The following is an 8,534-nucleotide window of genomic DNA, read 5'->3' as shown; positions in this document are numbered from 1 at the left end:
AAGTCTACTGGTCTACAAGTCTACAGGTCTACTGGTCTCTACCTGTTTGTCAGTTAATGACCCACTAACGTATAATTGATTTGATCAATTGTAATATGTATTTACACGGCTGCTGTGCAGGCTGGAGTAGCATTTTTATTCTGAACGTCTCATCCAGTTTGTACAGCAGTCAGTGGGCAGGCATGCGCACATTCCACCATTCAATTCAAGCTTTATTTGCAGTTGAAGCTTCAAAATCAAGCTTTATTTGCAGTGGACGAGAGCAGTTCGGTCATTGAAGAATGCAGTAGTTGGAAAGACCAACTGTCTTGAAGCATCTGGAGCAGCTGCCTCACCATTTGAAGCAGATGGCAAAGGAAAAAAAACATTTAAGGCAGAATATACTGTCTTAATTTAAAAAGTACGCCATTCATGTTACATAAAGGGCACTTAGACAGAACTGCAGGGACAAAAACACATTAAATGCGGGCAAGAATACTGGCTTACAGATTTTCAACACATTCACAATCATTTCACAACCTCACTTTGCATAAAACAACACAAATTCGTAAAATCATAGAAAGATCCAAAAATATTGAACCTTCCAAAAAAATCAGAGGGTTGGAAGGGTACGCTTCTGGTGCAGCGTCGAACATACCTCATACACAGCAATATTAGCTGAAATACAAGATGATAATAGACTTAATTTTGTTTTAATCTTTACTGGCGAGACAGCATGAATGGAATGAAACTTCCATTCTTCCGCTTTCTTTGGCAAAGGCTCAGTGCAATGTTCTGCTAAAATGCCATATTGTAGCAGGGTGGCAGCACAGAATGCTCTTGCCGCAGCTGTTCCACCACTGCGATTATTATACAAGTACTTTGTTGTTAAATTAAATCTTGTTATAGCAAGATTTAATGAATGCCACAGGATGCACAAAACAAAAACTGACTAGAATATATAAATACTGGCTGAACTTTACAGGTAACACAGAAGCCAGAATATAGATTAAAAAAAAGAACTATATAACCTGGCCGCTGCCACATAACAAATAGGTCTACACTATATATACACACTAGCTATATAAATATATATACACACACTAGTATACTATATATACACTGTCATACACAGGTGTGACAGAGTTAACAGAGGGGGACCAAAAGCATGCATAGTCAGGCAGTCTGCAAAAAAAATCACTCGTCAATAGGCTACTTTGTTAGTTGCCACGTGGTCGCCCAAAAGTAGGTCCACCTATCGAAACGTAGGCCAGCCTTTCTGAGACACTTTATTCCTGTTGAGGAACTTCTATACCACAATCAGTTGCGACTAGTTAGAAGAGATGCAACAATATCCTTGGGTAATAAATAAGTTAGAAATAAATCCTCCCGGCACCTGCGTTGACCACAGCTCTGGTTGCAGCAGCTTTAGCACAGTCTGTCTTATTTATAGCACATATGTAACATTTACAACTAAAAGGCACAGGCAGAAGAGTAAAAGGGCAAAGACAAGGCAAGGACACAATGGGCAACACACTTGTGCTTTATCGTGTCCCATCCTATGTCCTCTTTTTGGTGCCCTATTACTCTTTCTTTGCGAGCTGCAACAGGAGGGTCGAAAAGGCAACAAAGTTCACGACATCACAGCTTATGTTAATTAAAAATTAAATTATGGGGTTTTACGTGCCAAAATCCACGATCCGATTATGAGGCACGCCGTAGTGGGGGACTCCGGAAATTTGGACCACCTGGGGTTCTTTAACGTGCACCTAAATCTAAGCACACGGGTGTCTTCGCATTTCGCTTCAGGTTCCACATGTCGCATCAATGCCTACTCTCATGATATGCTGAACATAAGCTGCGTTTTCACAGCTTATGTTCAGCATAGCATGAGAGTAGGTATTGATGCGACATGTGGAACCTGAAGGCTCAAGCTGCATTTGCAAAGTTCACCGCCGCTGGACATCGCCGAGCTTCTGTGACAAGTGCTTCCGGACCGCCTTCATTCGTCTGTCCGCCACCTCCTTCGGCACGTCCCCCATGTAGATGGCAAACAAGGCTGCATAGGAAGTGAATTATTAACCTCATAAATAACACAGAATTAGGCATAGTTCTTTATTACTCCATGGATACATTTAGAAGTCACTGAAGTGTAATATGTGGGCAAAGTCAAATTTACAAGGTCACTATTGGTCATGAATGCATGAACTGATTTCCTGTTTGGAAAAAATGAGTGTTCTATGAATTGTTCTGCACGAAGCTGCTTTTCCCTTACATGGTCATGTGTAACAGTACTGTGTTTACTATGACGCATCCATGTAACATAGTTATTACACCTACTGCCAGTGATGTACTATGTTTAGCTCAATATGACTTGCAATGCATGAGTACTGTTAACACCTGATCATAATGAGCATCTTAGTATACCTACATTGACAAGAAATAAAGATATGGCTAACTATCCGAGTGCAGCATGCTGCTGCACTACCTTCGGTGATGCACCTGTGATGGCAACTTGCGTTCTTGTGCAAAATTGTGGTCAGAAATTTAGTATTAGCAAAATATGGCAAACAATTGTCAGACAAGTACTATCTGCTGAAAGATCATCCTAACAATAATGCTATTATAGCACCCTTCAGCTTTCTTTTTGCTGAAAAAATATCGAATTCAGTATCGCATGTCCAAATAACAGCTAAAATAATTTTTGTTTCCATCATTCAATGGTAGAACTTAAAAGGCGATGGAGCAAAATTAACCGTGCCAACAGTTTCTCTAAAATAAAACACCATGATAAAAAAGGAAAACATGCACAAGATCATTATATAAACTTTCTAAAGGCCACAGGAGAAAGATATATACCCTTTAGAGAAGATACTTTCTCTGGTGTAAGTGCTGGCTTAGCCTCGGTGTAGCCTAAATGTCGTGCCTTGTTTGAGAGTGTCCCAGTGACACTCCTGGTTTTGAGTTGCTCGGGGGTCCAAAATACAGTGGCAGCACTTCTACAGAACGTAGAGTCTGTAGAAGTGCTGAACAAATATCCCCAGGCTTTTTCATCAATCCAGCACCCACAGCCTGCATACACCTGCAATTACACAAAGAAATCATCACTTGCAAATTAGAGACAGTAACAGGTCTATCCCACGTTTTTTTCTTTTTTTGCTTTATCAGATAGCTAGCCGTCAACCCTATCACTACAGTGTCATGCCAGATTTTCTTGAATGCACAAAAGGATCACTTTTGCACCCGAAATGGAGTCTGGCTTCTTAGAGATAGAGTCTGTTTACAATTTATCTCACGAAAATTGAAAGTTACGAAAATTCGACTCACAAACCACTGATACCTGTGCTGGTCTGGGTGACCAGCACGTTGGTTGGCCCAAGATGGCACACACCTTTATTGATTTCTTTCTAAATGAAGACCTAAATGCTATGTGAGTAAACATAACAAAGAATGATACTGGTGCTTGACATGTTGTATGGCTGTCAAACATGTCTGCGAGCTGTCACAGAAACAATTAAGCTCGTTCAAGCTGCAGCTCAATATGTGGTTTGTGACTACATTCAGGCAATATCTACAGCCAATAACTGTGGTGCGATTACCTTTCCGTCATCCCTTTTGGAGCCTATCACAAACTCTTCTGAGGCATTGTCCTCCAAAAAAAGTTCTACCCCGGCCTCCTCATAGGGAACATGCACCTGCATAACAAAAAGAGGTTTTCCACCCACCAGTTAAAAACAGTGCAAACAAGAATAAAGAAACTGTTTCAAAAGACAATGTCATAATATAATTCCTAGAACTAAATAGGATAATGCATAGAACAAATAACTATAACACTATTAAAGTAACAGAAAGAATGGTAAGAAAATGGAAACAGTTGATATCAGCAGAGTATTTACCCTACCAAGTAAACATTTTTTTATAAACAACAAATTAAAAATTAAAAAATTTTTAATTTGTTGTTTATAAAAAAATGTTTACATGGTAGGGTAAATACTCTGCTGATATCAACTGTGAACAAACAGAAGTTAAATATTTTTCATAGAATAAGAAAATGGAAATCATACATCCTCAGGGCCTAAGGTATAAATAAATTCGTAAAGCTTGCCCTTAGAAAACTCAAGGATGCTCAAGTAGATAAACTTCCTGTCCTTTGTGCCCTATTCCTTATGACCGCTGGGGTGGCCAATGCTCAGTGTTCGAATGAAAATTATACAGCTCTGACACACTGCAAGGATCAATGTTATGCAAAGTATTACGCAGTTGACTAGCCATACAGCATATTAAGGAGGCTAATGTAGTGCAAATAAAACAAAGAACACAAAGGACAGCATATGTGCCACCTGCAACTGGTTTATCACAGCCCCTACAAGACCAGAAAAAGAACATGCCTGCATAGACTAATAAATCAGTAGCAAGTGTAGTGCTGCCCCACCTTCTGTTCTTTGCGTCTTATTTGCCGTGCAATGTCATGCCACCTTCCGCAAGCATGAAAAAAATTAAATTGTAGGGTTTTTTTACATGCCAAAACCACGATTCGATTGTGAGGCATGCTGTAGTGCCCCGGGGACTCTGGGTTAATTTTGACCACCTTGAGTTCTTCAATCTGCACACAATGCTCGGTACATTGGTGCTTTTGCGTTTCACCCTCATCGAAATGTAGACACTGCTGCTGGGATTTGATTCCGCAACCTCGGGACTTAGCAGCACAACACCAAAGCCACTATGACATCATGGCGCGTTTCAAGTATCAACCAACTTGTCTAACTGTAGAGCTGCATAGCATCATTTGGGGTTCCATGAAGATGGTGCAACATGTCTGTGTAGGGCTAGCAATTACGTGATGTGTTTGTGGCAACAGCAAGGGATAGCATGACAACTGATTTCTTGTTTTCCAGTGATGAAACATTCAACTTCAGGTACGGCCAAGGCTAACCTTGCAGGTGGATAAACTGGGCCAATCATCAGAGCCGTGCAATATCACAGCATGCACTAGCTTCCACAAGGAAAGGACTAAGTGTTACATTCTTGCATAATGGAAAAAAACTTACTATGCAATGCGACATATGCCAAGCATTTTAAAGCAGTAGCTTGCACATGTGAAGTGTGGTAGGTTGCTATTCTGTCATGTCATGCACGCGCCTGTAGCATAATGGATATACTATCAGGCTGTTGCCCTGCGTGACCCTGGTTCAAGTACCACCACTAGACAACTTGCGAAAAAGGCTCCAAACCAGGCAAGACAGGAACTTGCCTACAGAAATGTACCTCGTAAAAGGCATGGAATGGTTTGTATTAAAATGTGCTTTAAGTACGATTTGACGGCGACATATAGGGCAATTTGGCCATTCCCTTATTGGCGGTGCGGTGTCCGGATCAATGCTACTGCCGCATAATTTCTCATTCTCCTGAGTGCCATTGATTTCAATAATGAGATTGGGAAATATTCAGGCATAAAATGGATTTGGCTGAGGAGGGACCAGTGTGAACTGGGCATTAGTATGAGAGGCTGTCCAGGGATCCAACCTGAAAGGCTCATTATGATGATGACTGGCATGTATTTCCTACTCGTACGAGGAACACAAAGCTTTAAAATCTTTTGCACTGAGCTGGGTTCCACACAGGATAAAACTGAACAATGCTGCTTCACAACATTAGCAGTAGCACAGCATTTCTTACCTATATCTTCCACTTGTGAGGTGGCCGAGGTGTCCCGAGACTCTGCAGAACAAACACAAATTTATCACATATTTTGAGTGAGCTAAGCAGCTTCAGACATTAAGGCTTCAAGGAACTCTACCAGGCTCAAACGTGCAACAAATTTTCATCTCACTTCACTCCACAGGCTGTATGTTGTAACAAAAGTTCGATGCATACCGTAATTAATGACTGTCTACCTTCAATCAATCATTTAAAAAGTGCAGGCATTGCTGTGGTGGTTGTATCTTCAGAAGAATGAGTGCATGACCCGGTGACAATATGTTCTCTATCAAGCCAGCTGCTATTTCAAGGTGCTCCCAGTGTTATTTTTTTTTGCCAAGGCTGGAACTGAAAACACCTACTCACAAGCACCTGTGACAGAAGGATGCAGCAGATTCACTTGTACCGAGGGTAAGAGCTTGGTAAACTACAGGGTACGTACATGAACAATTACACCCCAGAAAAACCATTTGTTCCAACGAACCATGCTTAAAAATCAGTTCTCTCTGGGGTTTTACAGGCCAAAACCAGTTCCGAATATGAGACACGCTGTATAGGAGGGCTCCGGATTAATTTGGACCACCTGAAGTTCTTTAACGTGCACCACAGCACAAGCACATGGACGTTCTTGCATGTCGCCTCTATCGAAATGCGGCTTCCACGGTCGGGATTCGATCCCACAACCTCGTGCTCAACAGCGCAATGTTTTAGCTAACTGAGCCACCGCGCCGGGTTTCAAAATCAGTGGCTTCCTTATTTCAAACTGGCTAAAAATCAAATGATTCGTTGAAGGGCCATTTGCCAACTGCTTTATGCGCAAGCATCTCTGTAACATTGTAAAGCTAAGCAAACATTGTAAAGCTAGGCCAAACCCAAGACCAATCAATGCATAGCTGCACAGAATAATGTCACTAGCACCTCACTGACAATTGGCTTAGATGAATATGCTATTGGAAGCATGAAACGTACACGAAAGCTGCTTAGAACCTTTTTTTTTCTCAGAAAGCCAGCACTTGTACGAGTGCTGTTTTGGTGTAGTGGAACTAGTACACGGACGCAGATAAATAAAAGTATCCACAAACAGTCTTGTTCTTCCTCTACATCCGTGTACTAGTTCCACTACACCAAAAAGCCTCCATGATGACATACCAATAAGCTAATATCTCAACACTATTAAACTTAAACGAGTGTAATACCCACGAAAAAAAAGAACTTGGATTCCAGCTTTCTGTGGGAAATAAATGAATTATAAAATTTAACTTAGTACCCTTATCCTTTGCTTCCCTGTCTGAAATTCCCCAAACCACCAATACACAATGAACATCTCGCAACTCCCTTCCAGGAGTTATTTAGTTTGTAAAATACTGCTGCACTTACAACTATGTCGACAATGCGACATACACCACCAAAAGATATACATACACCAGAAGACAGATCAAGTACAAACAAATCAACATACAAATATTCCTTACCCAAGTCTTCTAATCTAAAACTTGATGCTCCCGCAGTATTACTCTGAGGAGTTGACTGCAACGATTCAGTGGCACCACGGCCCTCGACAGTTGCAGATCGCAAATCAGCATCACCAGGATTCCCGACACTTGCAGGTTCTGAGGAATAAACATATTCACACAATCACTGCACTTGTTCAACTACACACACCTGCCATTTATTTGACGGTTGCCCATTTTCTCTGCTCACCCGAGATTAAATGTATCCCCGAATTTCTTGATGGCTTTTAATTCCTTAGTGACACTAAACTACCTCTAATATATTTACTGGGAAAGTTAGGCACTGAATTAATATGGGAAATTTCAAGTACTTTCTTGGTGTACCTCACAGATGTTTCAATTTCAAAGTTATTTACTATACTAGGTATATTCGATGTGATCATTTATGGTGTGACTTAGCAAACTGAAAGAGTGCAGCATAAGTGAAAATGCTGCGCTTCAAACTAGCACCCCTTACAAACATCAAGCACGCAAAACATCAATGCACAAGTGCATCGTGTTTCACATTTCCAACAGTTTTCTTCAGGTTTGGAAGTGGTGCTGCTGTTGTGCTCAGCTATATCATTACATGGTATATGCAGCACCATGACACCATTACAGGCATAAATATGAAAAGAATATGTAGTTTTCTTTTCACAGATGAGAATGCTGCATTCTCAGCGATAGTTTTATCACTACTGTGTATGTGAAGTATGTTCCCGATATTTACGTTTTGTGCAGTGCAAATAAACCAAGCATGAGAACTAAGCAGCTCAATTTTAGTAACAGCCATATGCAGCCTATACAGAAAATGTATAGTCTAGAACTGAAATGCAAAATTACAATAAAGAATGATTTGTTATAAGATTCATCTTAAACAAAAGCAGTAGGAAATGAAAGTGGAAGAACTTGGCACTAATGGGAAAAAAACACACAACCTGAGTACCACGTGTACAAGGGTATAGAAACTGAACTTGTGCGTGGCAGCTGTCCTTTATAGAAAATTCAGCAGGGTTGCCAAGTATGCATCTGTGTCAGGTATGCATCTGCAGTTCTTTCAAGTGCCGCCAAATTGCAAGTACTAGATGTGTTATTCCAGGGAAATAAAAGTAACCACTGAAAACAAAAATATAGCACACTGCAGTGCAAGCTTTCTGCAAAGAGCATACGCATTTCATTCCTTCTGCCTCAACTACCTCCCACTTTTTCTTCCTTTGTGCTCGCAGTCTGGAAAATCAGGTCACCTTACAGAAGAGCAGAGTAGTACTGGATGTACAAACAAAAAATAAATCTGCACATGTGGGCACTACGACAAACAAAAGTTGGAACAAAGTAGTAAACAGCTGCCCGTTTGGTCTGCAGTGTTGT

This window comes from Dermacentor silvarum, chromosome 1, assembly GCF_013339745.2.
Source record: "Dermacentor silvarum isolate Dsil-2018 chromosome 1, BIME_Dsil_1.4, whole genome shotgun sequence".
Taxonomy (NCBI): Eukaryota; Metazoa; Arthropoda; class Arachnida; order Ixodida; family Ixodidae; genus Dermacentor; species Dermacentor silvarum.
The sequence above is the reverse complement of the archived record's forward strand: the minus strand, read 5'-3'. Positions refer to the sequence as shown.